General features: G+C 40.9%; 1 long non-coding RNA gene across 5 annotated transcripts in view; it reads left to right on the top strand.

The window, feature by feature from the left end:
- LOC140519312 (uncharacterized) overlaps window positions 1-21,426 on the top strand; it is a 170,966-nt gene that overhangs the window by 57,105 nt on the left and 92,435 nt on the right. For all 5 annotated transcript variants that reach the window (XR_011972169.1, XR_011972168.1, XR_011972167.1 and 2 more), the window contains one exon: window positions 17,733-17,839. This is a non-coding gene — a long non-coding RNA (uncharacterized lncRNA). The remainder of the gene's footprint in view (window positions 1-17,732; window positions 17,840-21,426) is intronic.

The raw sequence follows: 21,426 nt of genomic DNA on the forward strand, positions 1-21,426 counted from the left end.
CATGTTCCATCATGAGTCTTTTGGAGTTGTCTTAGATCCTTGCATTTCTGAGAAGAGCCAAGTCTATGAAAGCTATTTATTGAACGATGTGACTGTAACTGCCTACAATATTCTCCTAGTTCTGCTCCCCTCACTCAGCATCAGTTCATTCAAGTCTTTCCAGATTTTTCTGAAGTCTGCCTGCTCATCATTTCTTATAGCACAATAGCATTCCATTGCATTCATATACCACAACTTGTTCAGCCATTACCCAACTGATGGGCATCCCGTCAATTTCTGATTCTTGATCCAGGTGCCAATCTCTTACATTCCCTCCTGGTAGGAAGTAGTTCTTTGGATAAAGCTAGACTGAAGAAATTAGAGATAACTTCTTGCCTCTCTGTAAAGCATGTGCATACAAACTTTTAACCTGCGTGGGTAACACATAAACACAAACACCTTACATACACATAACTTATTAGACCCTCACCACAACCCTGTGAGGTTGATATACTCATGGAAATTTGTATCATCCAGAAGATTTTGTATTCTTGGCCACCTTCACTAGCACAATGTGTACCTTCTCTCATACTCTGATACTCTGGGCCAAGGGGAGGAATAGGAAGACTCCATGCTTATTACTGTCTCCAGATTCTCCCTCTGCCTCTGTCTCTCCTCATCATCTCTTTCTTCATGGGACACTTCCCTTTCCAGGCCCTTTTTGTGGCCATCTTCTGAGTCATTCTATCTCCTTTTTCAAAGATGTCAATCCCTTGTCCCTTTGGTCACGGTCTTCTTTCCCACCTCAACCCTTGCTTTTGTATTTAGGAACTTCAATATACATATGGCTGCTCCCTTAATTATTGTGGGTTGGCTCCCAATTCATCAGTTTCCTTGAATCTGACTCTATTTCGGTCATACATAGGGTTGGCCATTCTCTGGATCTTACCAGTCAGTCAATAAGCATGATTTAATGCCAGCTATGTGCCAGTCACTGTGCTAAATGCTTGGGAGTAAAAAAAAAAGTTAAAATACATCCTTGTTCTTAAGGAGTTCACCATCTGATAGGGGAGTCAAGGTGCAAATAACTATATACTAACAAGCTATGCACATTATAAACTGGAAAGACTCAACAGAAGGAAACATTGAGAAATTTTAGGAAAGACTTCATATAGAAGGTAGAATTTTAGTTGGGACTTGAGGAAGCCATTATTCTACATGATATATCTTCATGAAATCCCTCTTTCTGACCTTAGCCTCCAAGCCTTCCTTTCCCCCTTTTTCTTCACTCATCTGTAACTCATTCTTTTATTTTTTTCTTTCCTTCTCCTCACTTTCTCCCCCCTCCTCCCACTCCATCTCTGCCCCAGGCTTCTCACAAACTCATCAAGGAAACAGACGACACAGCAAAGCTTCTCTCCCAACTTCCCTGCTAATGTTCCCAATCCCTCTCCTTCCCCTCCTGGCAAGACACTGAATATTTCCACCCCCAGTCCTTCAGGAGTAAATCCAGAATCCTTATTCTCCATCTCCAAACCACCATCCTCTATTTTCTCTTCCCTTTCTAAACTCTGATGAAGAGATGACCCTTCTCCTTGCCAAGATTAACACCGCTTTACTATACAGAATCACAAAATAGCTGAATTTTAGGGTTGGATGGGACCCCAGCAGTCACTGAGTCTAAACCAGATTCTCCATTGCAACTTTCTCAATAATTGATAATGCAGTCTGTGCTTGAAGATCTCTATTGAAGGAAAACTCATTTCCTCCTGAGGTGGCTGATTATACTTTTAGATAACTAATTGTGGTGCCCAAGCTTTTACACAATACTGTGGAAGTGGTGTGTCTAGGACATCTCCTTATTCCTGGAAGCTATGCATCCTTTCATGTAGCCTAAGATAATGCTGGCATCTTTGGCTCTCACATCACACTGTTGATGCATAGTTAGCTTGAAGTTTACTAAAATTTCCAGACTATTCTAACAAACCACTAACTATGCCTTCTCCATCTTGTACTTGTGATCCTGATTTTTTCAACCTATGTGTAAAACTTTATATTTATCACTATTAAATTTAATTTTATTCCACTTGGTCCAAGGTCTTATCTGAAATGATGAAACCTTTTGGGAACTTGACTTTGCCCTTTAGTATATTAGCTGTCTCTCACAGCTTTGTGTCATCTACAGATTCAGTAAACAGTCACCTAATCTTCACGCAAGATAAAAACATTAAACAGCACTGGGTCAATCACAGATACCAGGGTCACTCTACCAGAGACTTCCTTCCAAGATGACATTGAACTAGTAATGACAGCTCTGTGAATCTGACCTATCCACCAGTATCAAATGCCTCTTCTAACTATGTTGTCATCTAGAATGTGTCTCTCCATATTTTCTATAAGAACAGGAGGAGCTACTTTATCACAGTTTTTAAAAAAATCTAGCTAAATTCTATCTATAACCTTTCCCTTATGTGCCGGTTTAGTAATCCTGTCCAAAAAGTAAATAAGGTTAGTCTGGTACAATCTGTTCTTGATGAAGTCATGCTGGTACTCTGTGATCACCACTTCCTTTCTAGATATTCATTAACTGTCTCATTAATAATATGTCCTAGAACTTTGCCAGGAATTGAAGGCTATAACATTGGTTTATAGTTTATAAATTTTATTCTATTCCTTTAAAAAAAATGAAAATTCAGACATTTGCCTTTCTTCCGTCCTTGTTTCTCATTTCCTCCAGGGGCCTGCCCATTTGTCATTCTCCCTCTGTCTCTGTGTCTCTGCCTCTCTCTGTCTCTGTCTCTCTTTCTCTCCTCTCTCTCTTTCTCTCTGTCTCTCTCTGTCTTGCTGTCTGTCTGTCTATGTCTCTGTCTCTCTCTCCTCTTCATTTCTCTTGTCTCCTTCCCAAATACCTATAAAAAGAGTCAAATTCATGGAAAAATCTACCTATACTCATTGCCTCTGTTTTCTCTGCTCCTACTCACTTCTCAGCCTCTTGTAATCTGGCTTCCAACCTCTCAAACATGGTTAGGCTGTTTTAAATACAGGCTACCTTCTTAAACTATATAGAAGTAAAAGAAAAATCTCAAATCTGTAAACAAAACCAAAGCTCAGTTATTCTGGAACAGAAATTTTAAAAGTACATTTTCATAGGCATGAGCCCTTCTCTGAGACAGTATAGTGGGATTCTTGGTCAGGCAAACGGCCTCTGAGAAAGACAGGAGCTGGGAAGCTAGACATAGAGATAGATTGAGACAAAGACATAGAGACACAGAGAGATTCAGAGACAGAAGAGAGACAGAGAAACTGAGAGACAGAGACACAAAAAGAGGGAGAGAAAGAAACAGACACAGAGATAAATGAAGACAGACACAAATAGGCAAAGACTCTCAAAGGGACATGCATAGACATAAGAGATAGAAACAGTGAGAGGCAGACAGAGACCAAGAGATACGTATAGACATACTGCATACTGTTTGTTGTTTCTTCCATTATTAGACTATGAGCTCCTTGAGAGAAGGGACTATATTTTTTCCTCTTTGTAATTCTAGTAGATAGCAGAATGTCTGGCACACAGTAGGCACTTAATAAATGAAGGCTGACAACACAGAGAGGAAGAGAGATAGACAGAAAGAAAGAAAGACAGAGAGAGACACACAGAGACAGAAAGACAGGGGCAGAGAAACACAAAGAAGGAGAGAGAGAGAAGAGAGAGAGAGAGAGAGAGAGAGAGAGAGAGAGAGAGAGAGAGAGAGAGAGAGAGAGGGAGGGAGGGAGGGAGAGAGAGAGGGAGGGAGGGAGGGAGGGAAAGAGGGAAAGGGAGAGAGAGGGAGGGAGAGAGAGAACAGTAGGCTCCTCATACAATGTTCCTTAGGATGGGAACCATGCTGTTTTTCGTCTGTCTCTCCCTAGTGGTGAGTACAGAGCCTCACACAGAGCAGGGACTTAACCAATGTTTGCTGAACTGAATAGAAATGAAGTGGTATGGAATAATGATACCTGATGTGCATTTGGCTCTTTACAGTTTATAATGCACATACATGATTTTATCTGAGGCTCAAAGAAAAAAGGCTTAAGAGGAGAGGCATTATTGTCTCCTTTTCACAGATGAGGAAACAAGTCCAGATGGAAGACTTGTAGCTAGTTCATGGCAAACATAGGAATCAAACTCATGTCTTTTGGCTCTAAGTCAAGGCTTTTCCTAGACAGCTTCTTGGTGTTGAGAAGTTCCAGGTATATGACGCTGGTCAAGTTACTTAACCTCTTGAGTTGAAGTTTCCTTAGCCATCAAATGGAATTAGTAGTACTTAGATTAAACTCCTTCCAGGGTTGTTGCAAGGCAAGTACTTGGTAAGCTGGGAAGAATATTCTCACGGAAAGAGTCTGATGACCTGATTTACTATTTACAACCTGTGTGATTGTGGGCAAATCACTTTTTCCCTCTGGGCCTCAGTTTTCCTTTTTGAATAATGAGGGCATTGAACTAGATGATGTATCAAGTCACTTTCAACTCTCGTATTCTATGATCAATGACTTAAAATATATGGGCAGAACCCATTAAGTTGAGTCCTGGAGGTACAACTCAGTATATGTGTGTTTGTCCTTCATTGCCAAAGAAGACCGTGCCATCAGAGAAATGATGACATGACTTGCACTTGACTTTGTTTTGAGTGAGGGAGGGCTGTGCAGGTCACCAGCCTCACTTCTCCTCCAGAGCCATCTGAATCCAGTGACCAGATACTGGAGATGACCCAGGACGAGGCAATTGGGGTTAAGTGACTTCCCCAAGGTCACACAGCTAGTGAGTGTCAAGTGTCTGAGGTGAGATTTGAACTCAGGTCCTCCTGACTCCTGCACTGGTGCTCTATCCACTGCACCACCTAGCTGCCCCACAACTCAGTATATCTCTCAGTTAAAAGCAAGTTGGGAAATTTTGAGCAACACAGGAAATTTTCATAGGAAAAAACAAAAAGATGTATATAATAGGTATTTTGACTATGTAGTTTTATGTAAAGAATGCTAGATGGAAAAAATGTTTTTCTCTATTATCAAGATTTCCTCATGGAACACCTTGTTGCATGGAAAAGCAGAATTCTATAGGACAAAATTTGGTAAAGGTATCATTCCGTCTTATTGAGGTCACAGTGAGCCCATACCTCACCAAGATGCCATGTTTTCCTTCTTGATCACAACATCAGATGCCTCCCAAGCCAATTATATGTTGGAGACCCACAGTTTGAGGCAACATAGGGCATAGGCAACTTGGAATCAGGAAGACCTGGGTTCATATCCTCTTGGGATGCTTACTACTTGTTGGACAAGTCACAATTTCTTGGTCTCAGTTTCCTTCTATGTATAATAAAAGTCTGGATGGCTTCTCAGGTCACATAGATCTATGAGTCTATGATATTCCACAATATCATAACATGCCATTGGCCCCTTGAGGAGAGGGGATTTTTTTAACCTTGCATCCTCAGCATTATGTGAAAGACCTTGCATGCAATAGACAATTAATGTTTGCTGATTTGGCTTGAAAGAGTGAAATGATCATACTTCACATTTATGCAGTACTTTTCACTTTCCAAAGCAGTTTTCCATCTGTGATCTGATTGGCTCCTCAAAACAGCTTTGGGAAGTAAGCTAGCATTATTGTATCCCTTAGACAGTTGAAGAACTTGAGACCCAGAGAGGATGTAACTTACCTAATTACATCCCAGCTAGTAAGTAGCAGAATCGGGACTGAAGCCCAGGCCTACTGTCTCACAATCTCTTTCCAAGGCCAACAATAGGACCCAGGTCAAGCTCCACTTGATCATTATTTGGGCCCTGATTGACTAGAGGGAAAGTAAATAGCAATTATTTCTGTTTTGGCCAGAAACGCTGAGGGTCTTCCCCTCCCAGATGGATTTTTTTGATTAGGTAAAAGGGGCCATTCTCTGCCTCATTTCTTACCTAGCTTTAATCACTGAATGGATGTTGTCTCAGTCAAAGTTCTTCTGTAGCATCCAGGGGCATCTACAGTCATCCTGATCTGTATGTAGCCACTGGGCCCACATGGCTCTGGAGGAGAAAGTGAGGCTGATGAGTTTGCACAGCTCTCCCTCGCTTAAATCTAATTCACTTGCATGTCATGACATCACCTCCCTGATGTCATGGTCCTCTTTGGTCCTCTTTGAGAATGAAGAACAAAGAACTGAAAACAGGGCTGCTCCATTCCAGTTGTGAGAGAGGAGAGAAAAAAAATCCACTTTTAAATACTTCCTCATGTATATGAGGCATTTCAATTTTCTTTTCTTTTCAAAATTGTTTTTACAAAGCCTTTTTCCCCCCTCTCCCTCTCCTCCCTCCCCCCTCTCTCTCCTTTTTAGGTATTTCATTTTTCAAGGTGTCGTCATGGAGTTGAAATTATAATTTTACATGTTAATAGGAGGCCAGCATTAAGGATGAAAACATTTGATAACTGTGAGGCAGTAGAAAGAACTTGGAATTGGGGGGGTCAGGACCCCTCAGTTGCATTCACACTTCAGCCAACTAGATGAGCAAATCATTATTTTCTTGGTGCCTCAGTTTCCCCATTTATCAAATGGGCATAGATGAGCTGAGAAGATGTGGTATTAGAATAGTTATGGAATTCTGTTCTTCACCAATGGGGTATAACTAGGAAGTGTTAGAGAGAAGTTTCAAACTCAGATCTGTTTCTAGGACAAGGGTTCATAGGCTAATAAGATCATAGACATTATGAACTCCAATCAGCTAGTAAATGCCTGAGGTAGGATTCAAATACAGCTCTTTCTGACTCCAAGTCCAGCACTATCTCTAGTATATCATGACACCATTCCAAATATCCAGTTGGGGGGATTCCCACAGCCATGTTGGATTCATGAATTGCTAAGGGCATAGAGAAACAATGAATGATGTACCTCCCCCTCTCCTGTTCCATCTTGAAAAATCATATCTGATTTGGGGGAGAGAGTGGTTCTGTCCTAGAGAGATTATAGCACCTTTACCAGCTAGTTGTTTGCCTTCTATCATTCCTAGAAGGGTCTTGCATTGGCATATATCATGCATAATGACATGCAGCAGCATAGTCCTTCATCTCATCCAAAGGCCCACTGAGGTGAGTGCCCAGAGATGAAAGTAGAATTGACTTTGGATTTCATTCATATAAACTGATGTGGGATAGGGGTGGTGGTAAGGGGGAGGGGGAGGACAAGAGAAATCACCTTCTCAGAACTCACATGAAAAACATAATGTAGTTAATATTAAATACAGCGATTGGGCAACGCTTCCCCCTTTTACAGTTTGTGCTGATGTGTCCTTGATCAGGACCTGTTTTGCTTATGATTAATGAGTGACTCACCTTGAGTGGGTTTTGTTTATTTCATACCTCATTATGAATTTGAAAAGGTCATTTGATCTTGGGCACTGAAAGGAGAGCTCTCAGGAATTTGCCCCAAAACGTTAATAACCCAGAACACTTCCAACAGCCAACACTTTCATAGTAACATATCTTGAGGCCACCAGATCTATAAAGTTCTAGTTCTTCATAGAAACCATCCCGATTTCCAAACCCTGACCTTTATTCTAGTTCCCATACCCTGAGGTCCAGTACCCCCAGGAAAAAAGATCAGTCTGGAATCCCCAGCACCAGACCAGTGGCAGTGAGGTGCTGGAATAAATCTGCCAGCCTGGCCCATTCCTATCGGACCCTCAATTCAGGGAGCAGAAAGAGACTTCTCTTAGTTTCTGTGAGTTTGCTAAAAACACAAACAAAACAAAAAACTGGGGAGGGCTTCCCACAATCCAATATAATAATCGTTGTTACTACCATTAATAATAATAATAACTTCTAGTGCCATCTCTCTGCTATCTCCAGTTTATCCTGTGTATGCCTTGCTGGTATCCAGTTGTTTGCATGCTATCTCCCCCATTAGACTCTGAGCTCCTTGAGAGTAGGAATTGGTTTTTACTTTTCTTTGTATCTCCAGCACTTAACACAGTGCTGGTCACATAGTAGGTGCTTATCATATGCTTGCTGGAGGATTGACTGAATATAGAAGTGTATAGAGCATAGAAAAAGGACCTATGATTTCCTTTGAATACGGAACTCCCAGATAAGGAAATTCACTCTATGAATTGAGCTTGGTAACTTGGCAGTTTTAGCCTTATAGAGGTGACTAGAGCACTGAGAATTAAATGACTTACCCACAGTCACAAAGCTACTATGTATCAGAGGTAGAATCTGAACCCAGGTCTTCCTATCTATCTCCTATGTTCTTCTGTTTCTCATATACACTTATAATATATACACTTATGTAAGCATATAGAAAGCACATGTGTATATATTATGTACCTACCCGTATGTATATAAAATATAAATGTGGGCAGTTAGGAAATCTCATTTATATAGAGTGAGTTATGATTAAAAAGTGCTTTCATGGCACTTTAACTAAACAATAACACTTAGCATAACACAGCACTTTAAATGAACAATAATTTATTTAAAAACAACACCACTTATTTATCGAGAGTGAGTCACCCTCCTTTTTATGTGACAGTGAGTCACAAATCCTTTTACTAAGGGAATTTGTTCTATGAAGCTTGGATTTAGTCAAAGGTTGCCCTTGAGGACCTAGAAGGCCACATGTGGTCTTGAGGCCACAGATTTCCCTACCTCTGGATGCTATGCCATAGCATATGGACCCTGGAAAAGATACAGAGTTTAAATTAGACAGGACCCTTGCTTCGCAGGGTTAAGAAGCTAACATAGATAACATTATCTAAGGTGATCTGAATTACACCTCTGGAAGGTAGGCAAGGTAGATATTTTATTTCTATTTGACAGATGGGGAAACATGCTCAGAGAGCTTCCTTTCCATACCTTCTTCTTCTGTGACCATTCAGGAACATAACAGCAAACTCATCTTCAAAGTTCTGGAAATTCTCTTCTAGTTGTGAGCTCTCCATTGATGACCTTTGTTATATTGGATAAGTGATCCTAATTCTCTGGATCTCAGTTTTCTCATCTGTTAAATGGGGATGAGTCATAATGGTATAGTAGAAAGAGTTCTGGGCCAAGATGGCGGAGTAGAAAGACGCACATACACATAGCTCCGAGCCCACAACCCACAGAACGGCTAGAGGGGACCAACTCACGGTGAATTCTGCATCCAGAGGCCACGGAATATTGGAGCAAGGGAGATTTCTGTTCCGGAGAGACCTGCAAACCTCTCACAGGGGGGTCCTTCGCACTGCGGACTGGGCGCCGGGACTGGGAGCAGAGGGCAGCCCTGTAGCAGCCGCGACACCGTGAGGAAAAGATCCGAGCAGGCTACGGACGGGATCTCCAGCGGCCACGCGGGTCCCTCCACCCACAGAGGGACCTGCAAACCTCTCGCAAAAGGTCCGTCGCGCTGCAGACGCGGAGCCCAGCCCAGACCTGCGGCAGCTGCGGCTCTGAGAGGTACAGATCTCTGAGCAGGCTTCAGGGACGGGATCTCCAGCGGCGGCACAAGCCCCTCCACCCACAGATGATGGGGGTCGGTGAGAGAGTCTCTTTGGCGGGTCGAGAGGGGAGTGGGGTGCCCCCATGGCTCGGGCCCCCCCGGGAGATAGAAGCTGAGAGGTGGCTGCAGACAGGGGCTCCCCAAGTGGGCAGGAGCCTGGATCCATTGTGGAAGGTCTGTACATAAACCCCCTGAGGGAACTGGGCCTGAGAGGTGGCCCTGCCCCGACCTGACCACCTGAACTTAATTCTCACACTGAATAGCAGCCCTGCCCCCGCCAAAAGCCCTAAGGCGGGAAGCAGCATTTGAATCTCAGTCCCCAAAGGCTGGCTGGGAGGACCAGGAGGCGAGGTGGGTGTGAGGAGAATATTCAGAGGTCAAGTCACTGGCTGGGGAGAATGCCCAGAAAAGGGAAAAGAAATAAAACTATTGAAGGCTACTTTCTTGGAGAACAGACATTTCCTCCCTTCCTCTCTGATGAGGAAGAACAATGCTTACCATCAGGCAAAGACACAGAAATCAAGGCTTCTGTGTCCCAGCCCACCCAATGGGCTCAGGCCATGGAAGAGCTCAAAAAGAATTTTGAAAATCAAGTTAGAGAGGTGGAGGAAAAACTGGGAAGAGAAATGAGAGGGATGAAAGAGAAGCATGAAAAGCAGATCAGCTCCCTGCTAAAGGAGAACCAAAAAAATGTTGAAGAAATTAACACCTTGAAAACTAGCCTAACTCAATTGGCAAAAGAGGTTCAAAAAGCCAATGAGGAGAAGAATGCTTTCAAAAGCAGAATCAGCCAAATGGAAGAGGAGATTCAAAAGCTCACTGAAGAAAATAGTTCTTTCAAAACTAGAATGGCACAGATGGACGCTAAGGACTTTATGAGAAAGACAGATATCACAGAACATAGCGAGAAGATTGGAAAAATGGAAGATAATGTGAAATATCTTATTGGAAAAACAACTGACCTGGAAAACAGATTCAGGAGAGACAATGTAAAAATTCTGGGACTACCTGAAAACCATGATCAAAAGAAGAGTCTAGACATCATCTTCCATGAAATTATCAAGGAAAACTGCCCTGAGATTCTAGAACCAGAGGGCAAAATAAATATTCAAGGAATCCACAGAACACCGCATGAAAGAGATCCAAAAAGAGAAACTCCTAGGAACACTGTGGCCAAATTCCAGAATTCCCAGGTGAAAGAGAAAATATTGCAAGCAGCTAGAAAGAAACAATTCAAGTATTGTGGAAATACAATCAGGATAACACAAGATCTAGCACCCTCTACATTAAGGGATAGAAGGGAATGGAATAGGATATTCCAGAAGTCAAAGGAACTAGGACTAAAACCAAGAATCACCTACCCAGCAAAACTGAGTATAATACTTCAGAACAAAAAAAGGTCTTTCAATGAAATGGAGGATTTTCAGGTTTTCTTGATGAAAAGACCAGAGCTGAAAAGAAAATTTGACTTTCAAACACAAGAATGAAGAGAACCATGAAAAGGTGAACAGCAAAGAGAAGTCATAAGGGACTTACTAAAGTTGAACCGTTTACATTCCTACATGGAAAGACAATATTTGTAACTCTTGAAACATTTCAGTATCTGGGTACTGGGTGGGAGTACACACACACACACATGCACACACGCACACATACATAGAGACAGAGTGCACAGAGTGAATTGAAGAGGATGGGATCATATCTTAAAAAAAAAATGAAATCAAGCAGTGAGAGAGAAATATTGGGAGGAGAAAGGGAGAAATTGAATGGGGCAAATTATGTCTCCTAAAAGAGGTAAGCAAAAGACTTATTAGTGGAGGGATAAAGAGGGGAGGCGAGAGAAAAACATGAGGTCTACTCTCAGCACGTTCCACTAAAGGAAAGAATAAAATGCACACTCATTTTGATAGGAAAACCTATCTCACAATATAGGAGAGTGGGGGACAAGGGCACAAGCAGGGTGGGGGGGAGGATAGAGGGGAGGGCATGGGGAAGAGAATGCAATCCGAGGTCGACACTCATGGGGAGGGAAAGGATCATAAGAGAATAGAAGTAATGGGGGACAGGATAGGATGGAGGGAAATATAGTTAGTCCTATACAACACAACTAGTATGGAAATCATTTGCAAAACTAAACAGATTTGGCCTATATTGAATTGCTTGTCTTCCAAGGGGAAGGGGTGGAGAGGGAGGGAGCTAAAGAGGTTGGAACTCAAAGTGTTAGGATCAAATGTAATGTTCTTACCACTGGGAAATAAGAAATACAGGTTAAGGGGTAAAGAAAGCTATCTGGCCCTACAGGACAAAAGAGAAGATGGAGACAAGGGCAGAGAGGGAGGATAGAAGAGAGAGCAGATTGGTCACAGGGGCAATTAGAATGCTTGGGTTTGGGGTGGGGGAGGGGAGAAAAGGGGAGAAAATTTGTAACCCAAAATTTTGTGAAAATAAATGTTAAAAGTTAAATAAAAAAAAAAAAAAGAAAAAAAAAAAGAAAGAGTTCTGGCTCTGGATTCAGAGAGCCTGGGCTTGAGTCTTGACTTTGCCGCTTCCTAGTTGTGTGACCTTGAGCAAGTCTTTGAACCTCTCTGGTTCTCAGCTTCTTCCTCTATAAAATGAATAATTTGAACTAATGATCTCTGCTATCTCAGCTCTAAAACCTTTAATGTTGGCTTTGTTTGCCTCATGGAGATGTCAGTGAATATAGGGAGGGAGGGATATTTGGAGGGGCGCTAGAGTGCCCAGTGAAGAGCACAGGATTTAGAATCAGAAGATTTGGGTTCAAATTCTGGTCCTGCCATTTCCTACTTGTGTATCCTTGCACAAGTCACTGCCTTTCTCTGGGTTTCAGCTTCCTTATCCTTAAAACAAAGGGACTGGACAAGATAGCCTTTAAGGTCCCCTCCAGTTCCAAGTCTATGATCCCATCATCCCAAAAATCAAGCTCTCTAATTGACAGGGGTAGGGAGGGTGCTAGGAGAAAGGCGTCAGAAAGGAGAAGAAGCTAGGACTTTGTAGCTCTGGCCTGTGCTCCCAGGTAGGGCTCTGCTCACCTCTGGGAAATCAGGGCCACCTGTCTGAATCCTGAATCCTAGTTTGCCTCAAGATACTGTGCTCCTCCACAGGGACCAGCGAACTTTGCTTAACTCTGTTGCCTCAGAGTTTCAGTGACCCTGTTTAGTCTGTTGGGAGATAATTCTACTTTAAAAGAATGTTTGGGGAGGATGTGAGACATAACGACAGAAAGAGCAACTGATACACGATCATTCCCACTGGGTCTCTGCCAGGCTAAGGACTTGGAAACTAGAAGAGAGACAGTCTGAGACAGGAGGTATCAGTGGAAGGGTGAGGTTAAAAGAACCCCAGGCCTGGGGGCAGAACAGCTTGGTTCAAGTCCCAGTTTCCTTTTGTCCTGACTGGGAGACCTTGGGTAAGTCACCTCTCCTTTGTGAACTTTGGCTTCCTCTTCGAAATAAAGGAGAAGGACCAACTCTCTGGTGATCTTCAAAGTTCCTTCTGACTCCAAATCCAGGATCCCGTGAGAGCGCAGCTGTAATTAGAATGACTACCACTGGAGAACAGAGACTCGGTTTCTCATCCTACTTGGAATAAATGTTTGTCATCCTGGGCACCTCACAGCTATTCTATTAGCTTGTGTTTGTGCATATCTAAAAAAAAGTAGTTTATTCCTTCTGCATTCTTGTTTCCTTAGAATAGCTCCTCTGAAAAAAAAGCTAATTTTTAAAAAAGATTTCTAGAAGCAAATAATTATGGGATCATGGATTTAGAGGGGAAGAGACCTTAGGATTTACTGAATCCAACCCCCTCATTTTATAAATGAGAAAACTAAGTCCCAGACTAGTTTAGATGGCTTCCCCAGGATCACAAAGTTAGTAAATGACTGACGTAGGTTTCGAACAGGGGTTTTCTGTCACCAGGTCCAGCAATCTTCCCAATGTATCTTTCATGCTACTTATGTCCTCCTGGAATCCTTAAGAAAACAACAGATATCAACAATCTGCCTGGGCTGAAATAGCTGTTACCCTACCTTCCCAGATACAGCTACGTAGGTGAACCCTGGGGGACCCAGAGGGCTGGAACTGCTACTTCCTTTAGTCTGGCTTTTCAGGTCTTCATGCTTTTTTTATTTGTAGGCAATGAAGGTTAAGTGACTTGCCCAGGATCACACAGCTAATAAGTGTCTGAAGCTGGATTTGAACTTAGGTCCTCCTGACTCCAGGGCCAGTCCTCTACCCACTAGTACCACCTAGCTCTTCATGTTTTCAAAGCACTTTCTTATTTATTCAGTCTTGAGAGTCCTGTGACTCAGAGAATATGATCTACATTTTACAGATGAGGAAATGACATCCTAAAGAAGCCAGCTGATTTATCCATATCCTCCTGCCTTTGAACCTTTGTTTTTGCTGTTCTCGGGATACCCCACCTTGTCATCTCCTATAGCTCTGTTTGTCAAAGATGGTGTTGTCCTTCAAGACCCAGCTCCAATGCCACCTCCTCTGTGAAGCACTCTGATTTGTTCCTCTCTCTCAAACAGCTGTCCTCCTTAAATCCGTGTACCTCTGGGGCCAATTTGGCATTTACTATAATCTGCTTGTGTGATGGGTATTTAGGTACCTATCTTATACCCCTTACTGGGCTCTTCTATTTGATTTTTCTTTGGATTCCTTTAGCACGTAGGCCAGAACGTTGTACCCTAGGTGCTCGGTGAGTTATTTGTTGGATCAACTCCATCTCTCCCCATATGAGAGCTAGAGGCTAAACCTGGTGCATCCTTCCATGCTGGGTTGTTGCTTTGTTTTTGTGTTTTCTCTTAACTGTTTTTCTTTGTTATAAGGGTAGGTTCAAGTCTGGGAGTGAGAAGGCCTATGATGTTTTTTATAGACTTATTGGGACTCAGCTGACTCACTTTTCTTCCCATAAGTTTTATTACATCTTTTGTTTTTAGATAATAATTTCTGGACAAAGAAAAACAGTCAAACAAAAAACCAATGCAGAGCTCACACCTGAAAGTATATATAACATTCTCTCCTGTGTGCCCCACCCCATCTTTGTGACAGGAGGAGGGAAGTATGTTTAATTCAGATTGACTTTTAGGAAACAAATTGATGATCTAGAACGCATTTCCAGAGGAGGTTGCCCAGGATGGTGGAGATGCTGTAGACTGATGCCATATGTGGAACACCTGAAGGAAGGATTGTTTGGAAAAGAGATGTGTGTGAGGGGAAGGGGTGGGAGTGGGGAAGAAAGGATTAGAGAATGGTGGTGGGAAAACATGTCCAATGTCTTATTGTATCAGAAGAATTCTCATGGGTAGGAAGGATTTGATTTGTTTTGTGCTAGAGGACAAAATTAAAAGCAATAGGTTAAGTTCCAGAAAGACAGCTTTTGGCTTCATGTGAAGAAAAACCCTCTAACATTGTCCAAAATAAAATGGGCTCTTTCAGGGGGTGAGTTCTCCAACCAATGGCGGTCTTCAAAGGGAGGTATCCATCCATCAGTGGAAGTCTTCAAGTGGAACACCACTCCTGTCAGGATGTTATAAATAGTGTTTCTCTTCAGGCCCAGGTTAGACTATGTGGCCTCAGAATTCTCTACCAACCCAGTGATTCTGTGATATCTGTGTTACAAAGTTCAATCAGTTATAATCATGTAATTCCATCCAAAACAGTACGACCCCAGTATTCTGGATAAGGCCAGTCCTATTGACCTTTGGTTTCACCAGATATTGTGGCTTTATGCTTTCTTCCAAATCTGTCCAGAACATTTTGTACTTTGGGTTATTAATCTATAACTAACCACAGTCCCTGATGCCCATTTTTTCCCCTGCTGAGTCTAGGAAACCAGTGTCATCTAACATTTTCTCATGAAGTCTAGTTGGAGAATAGATGCTAATTCTCAGCCAAGGGCTTCTTATAAAAAACATTTACATATCACTTTGAGATTTGTAAAATACTTTACAGATATTATCTCATTTGATACCCACAAAAACCCTGAGAAGAAGGTGCTTTTATGACCTTCCCTAATTTTGTAAATGAGGAAGTTGAGGCAGACACGCCCAAGATCATAAAACTAGTGTCTGAGGCCAAATTTGGACTCTGGTCTTCCTGACTTCCGTGTCAGGTTAGATTCACTGTGCCATTGAGTTACCTGGCTTTTTAAAAGCGGGCAGTGGGATCATTGATCCCTTAAGATTCTTTGCCCAGGTCCCCTTGCAGTCTCTCAGAACTGTGATCTTTCCTATGAAGAACACGTATTGATGGAGGGTTTAAAATCATCTGAATTTCTATGTTTTATCCCTCTTGTAGGGACAGGATCATAGGATCATAGATTTAGACCTGGAAGAGAACTTCAAGATCACTAACCTGGTCCTCTCATTTTACAGAGGATAAAACTGAGGCCCGGAGAGGTCACGGGATTTGTCCAAAGTCACGCAGCTAGCAAGTGCTTGAAGCAAATTCAAGTCCAGGTCTCCCTGACTCCATGTCCAGCATTCTATCCGCTACACCGATACAAGACAGAGTAGAATCTTCAAGTACATGTGACTGCATTATAAGAGAAACAGTTCACTGTGATCCTGTGACTTTTAGAGCTATGGGAAACCTAACTGATAATTAAGTTGAACCTCCTCCTTTTACAGAGAATAAAACTGAGGCTCAGAGAGTGGGACTGATTTGTCTAAGGTCACATAGTACCGGTGAGGCTCCAACCAGGTTCACCTTATCTTCTGCATGATATGCTTGCCTCGTAGCCTTAAGAAAGGAATGTTTGAGTAGTTCATTTTCAGTTTACAGATCCAGAGAATCATCAGTGTCTGTGCCTATCTGTCATTCCACATGTTCATACTGAAACTATCACTGTGGCTCCCAGTAACATTCCCTCTCTGCTCCCCCTCTGATTTTTAGCACATTTTATTCAATGTCTTCATGCCAGAAGTCTTCTGGAGATGAGTTTGGTTAGAGAGGAAGGTACCAAGCACCAGAGGACTTAACTGCTCTTGCCTCTTTTCAGTACATTTGCCATGTAAGTGTCTTGGTTGGCCATTATTTGATGAATTCTCAAACTGGTTAGAGTATTGCGACAAGAAGGCCAGAGACACATATGCAATATTCAGAGTCTTAGGCAGCCTATGTCTACAAAGGCTCTTTAGTGATCTCTAGGTACTTTACCTGTAATTGGTATTCTGCCACCAGATGACCTTGTGATCTGAATATATAGGTTCCCTATAGTTGTGTATGTGTGACTGTGTGCATGCTCATGAGAAACAGAGAGCCAGAGATGGAGACACAGAGAACATTTCTTCCTTCTGTCATGCTTTTTTGTAACCAAAATAAATTTTGTTGAAACAATTAAGCATAAACATTCATTAGTATTAGATTACATAATTAATAATAATAATAGCTAACATTTATATGTCACTTACTGTGTTCCAGTTATCTTGTTAAGTGCTTTACAATTATCTCATTTGATACTCACAACAATCCTGAGAAGAATTACTATACCATTTTACAAAGGAGGAAATTGAGTCATATTGGAGTTAAGTGACTTGCCCAGGGTCACATAGCTAGTGTCTGATTATAGATTTGAACTTAAGTCTTCCTGACTCTGGTCTGGTACTTGTTGTGCCACCTAGCAATTCAAAAAGAAGTCAGAAGAAATAATTAGGTAATTTTCAACCAATATCAATCATTGTTTAATAGCATAGAATTACTGAATGTCAGAACTAGAAAGGACCATATATATCTGTTGCAAACCTCAAATTTTACAGAGCAGTAAACTGACATCCAATAGAAAAAGTCATCTGCTATAAGTCATCGCAGCTAGTTAGCATCCAAACTAGCAATCAGTCAAGCAGCAAGCATTTATTAAGTGCTCACTGTCTACCAGGGATTGGTGATACAAAGACAAATATGAAATGGTTTTTGCCCTAAAAAAGCTGACATTCTAAGTGGGGGAAGGAGGTAAATAAGGAATAACAGTTACATGCACACATGTATGTACATACACACATGTATGTATATGCACACATACACATGTGCACACACATGTACATATGTGTATATGTGTATACACACACATATATATATATACACACACATACACACAGAATAGATACAAGGTACTTTAGGAAGGACAGAAGGACATTCATGTAAAAGGTGGCCTTTGAGCTGAATTTTGTGCAAAGACTAATACTCAGGTCTCTTACTCTTAAGTCAGTATTCTTTCCATTTTTAGGATGCTGCCTTGACTCAGTGCTGCAATGCAAAGAGAGCTGAACCTGGAGTCAGGAAGACCTGAGTTCAAATCCAGCCTCAGATACTTAACTAGCTGTATTACCCTGGGTAAGTCACTTAACCCTATTTGCCTCAGTCCCTCATTGATAAAATGATCTGGAGGAGGAAAATGGCAAACCACCTTAGTATCTTTGCCAAGAAAACCCCAGATGTCTTCAAGAAGATTTGGATATGACTAAAATAATTGATCAACAACAAATTCATTCTGAGTTACCAAGGTAGAACAGAAATCTAGAGTCAAATCAAGTCTCAGTCTTGCCTTTTATTGCTTAAATGACTGAGAATAAGCCATTTACTCTTCTGAAGGCTGTTTTCACCTCTGGAAAATAAAGGGGACCTCTACAATGCCTTCTAGCTTTGACAGTCTGTCTATGGTTCTATTACTCTAACCATAGTATTACCTCCAGGCTTGAGTAGAGCAGAAATCTATTAACTTGAAGTTGGACTCATCTGTATTCCATTACCTGCTGCCTCTGCTTTCAATACTGGCTTTGCATGTGAGACAATCTTCTCTCATTGTCAGTCCATAGTACTCAGTACCTGACTTACTACTGAATGATCTACTTGGCCTCTCCTGGTCTCTTAGCTCAAGGAAAGAAAGGAAAAAAATGTCTTCTTGATCCACATGCTGCCATCAGAAATCACAGTGAGTGTATCCTTTTACCTACAGCAGAAACCTACAGGACTATCTTTCCCATAATCAGAAGGTTCCATCAACTATTTCTTAGTCAGTACTTTTACCTGTACTTTTGTCAGTTCTGTCTCTTACTCTCCATGTTTTTTTTTCTTTCAGATCAACATACAGAAATCTCTTTATCAGCCATTACAGACAGGATTAGCCAGCTTTAGGTACAAACTGGTTTCTTAAACTAAGTAGAAGTTAAAAAAAGAAACAAAACAAAACTCAACCCCAAATTAAAGCTCAGATATGCTGGAACAGAGTTTTAAAAAGTATATTTAAGTAGAATTTAACAAAGATTTTAAGGAACCACAAAATACTTTCTCTATATCCTTTATGTGGCCTAGATAGATTTGTACCCTAAGCTGGGACAACTTTCTCTACAAATGTGGGTCATTGATCTCAGATACTGAAATGGACTTGTGATCTCATTGATTTGGAAGCTTCAGCCAATTATGTAGAACACAACCTGTTCATTCTTCCCTATCCTGTGTATCTTTTTTGTGTGTCCTCCACAACACCCTGGAATCCTTCCAAGTTTTTTCCTGACATCATGAAGATGTCAATAGAGCATTCAAGCAGCTCACCTGTTACATTTTGCTCTTGCCATGTGACCAACCCTTCTACTCTTCTTATCATACATTTCCATGAAATTATGTTGCAGCTTCCTCAGTCATCAGAAGCCTCTCAGTTGTCCTCTGTGTGATATCCACTTTTAATTTTTCAAACTGTTGCCATCATGCAACAATATTAACAGAATATTTATATTAAAAAGATGGGACATTTATTTATAGTTATCTCAACTCTGAAGTATTTAATGGAACATGGTAATTTTCTGAAACTAATCCAGTCCTATCTCTTTCTCCTACTTGTTGATTTGTACTGTCTCTCTCAAATATACAACTGACAGAAAAGCTCTATGGGTTGTCCATCCAAGTGTATGTCACTATTTGGGAATGTAAATTTTCTATCTACTTAGTTTTTCCTGTGTAAATGATCAGATCAAACTGACCATTTTTTTAAAAAAATATTTATTTATTTTTAGTTTTCAACAGACATTTCCACAAGATTTTGAGTTCCAAATTTTCTCCCCATCTTTCCCCTCTACTCACCCCAAGAAAGCATGTATTCTGATTGTATGTTTGCAATCCCTTGCCCCAATCTTCCCTCCCTTCTATCACACCCCTCCTTTCCCACATCCCTATCCCCTCTCTTTTCTTGTAGGGCAAGACTGATTTCTATATCCCATTGCCTGTATGTCTCATTTCCAAGTTGCATTTAAAAACAATTTTTAACATTCATTTTTAAAACTTAGAGTTCCAACTACTTTCCCTTCCTCCCTTCCCACCCATCCCCACTGAGAAGGCGAGCAATTCAATGTAAGTTATACATGTGTAGTTATGCAAAACACTTCCATAACAGTCATATTGTGAAAGACTAACTATATTTCCCTCCATCCTATTCTGTCCCTATTAATTCTATTCTCTCTTTTGACCCTAACTCTCCTCAAAACTGTTTACTTCTAATTACCCCTTCCTGCCATTTGCCCTCCCTATCCCTAGTTATCCCCTTCCCCTCTATTTTCCTGTAGCATAGGATAGATTGAATATGCATGTTATTCCCTCTTTAAGCCAAAAGTTCACTCTTTCCCTCTCAGCTGCCCCCCCTTCCCCTCCACTGAAAAAACTATTTCTTGCCTCTTTTATGTGAGATAATTTGCCCCATTCTATTTCTCCCCTTTTCCTCCCAATATATTCCTCTCTCACCCATTAATTTTATTTTTTTAGATATCATCTATACCTATTCAACTCACTCTGTGCCCTCTTTCTATATGTATATAATCCCTCCAACTACCCTAAAACTGAGAAAAGTCTCAAGAGTTACCAATATGATCTTTCCATGTAGGAATATAAACAGTTCAACTTTAGTAAGTCCTTTATGCTTTCTCTTTCCTGTTTACCTTTTCATGCTTTTCTTGATTCTTGTGTTTGAAAGTCAAATTTTCTATTCAGTTCTGGTTGTTTCTACAAGAATGCCTGAAAATCCTCTATTTCACTGAATATCCAACTTTCCCCCTGAAGTACTATATTCAGTTTTGCTGGGTAGGTGATTCTTGGTTTTAATCCTAGTTCCTTTGACCTCTAGAATATCATATTAAAAGCCCTCCTATCCTTTAATGTAGAAGCCTCTAGATCTTGTGTTATCCTGATTGTATTTCCACAATACTTGAATTGTTCCTTTCTGATTGCTTGCAATATTTTCTCTTTGACTTGGGAGATCTGAAATTTGACTACAATATTCCTAGGAATTTTCCTTTTGGGATCTCTTTCAGGAGGTGATCAGTGGATTCTTTTGATACCTATTTTATCCTCTGGTTCTATAATATCAGAAGTTTTCCTTGGTAATTACTTGAAAGATGATATCGAGGCTCTTTTTCCATCATGGCTTTCAGGTAGTCCAATAATTTTTAAATTGTCTTTCCTGGATCCATTTTCCAGGTCAGTTGTTTTTTTCAATGAGATATTTTACATTGTCTGCTATTTTTTCATTCCTTTGGCTTTGTTTTATAATTTCTTGATTTTTCATAAAGTCATTAGCTTCTGTCTGCTCTATTCTAATTTTTAAGGAATTATTTTCTTCACTGAGCATATGAACCTCCTTTTCCATCTAGTCAATTCTGCTTTTTAGGGCATTCTTCTCCTCATCGGTTATTTATATTTCTTTTGTCATTTGGGTTAGTCCATTTTTTAAAGTGTTATTTTCTTCAGCATTTTTGGGAGTCACCTTTAGCAAGTAGTTGCCTTGTTTTTCATGATTTTCTTGCATCATTCTCATTTCTCTTCCCAATTTTTGTTCTAACTTCTCTTACTTGATTTTCAAAATCCTTTTTGAGCTCTTCCATGGCCTGAGACCAATTAATATTTATTCTGGAGGCTTTGGATGTAGAAGCTTTGTT

The sequence above is a fragment of the Notamacropus eugenii genome, chromosome 1 (assembly GCF_028372415.1).
Source record: "Notamacropus eugenii isolate mMacEug1 chromosome 1, mMacEug1.pri_v2, whole genome shotgun sequence".
NCBI lineage: Eukaryota > Metazoa > Chordata > Mammalia > Diprotodontia > Macropodidae > Notamacropus > Notamacropus eugenii.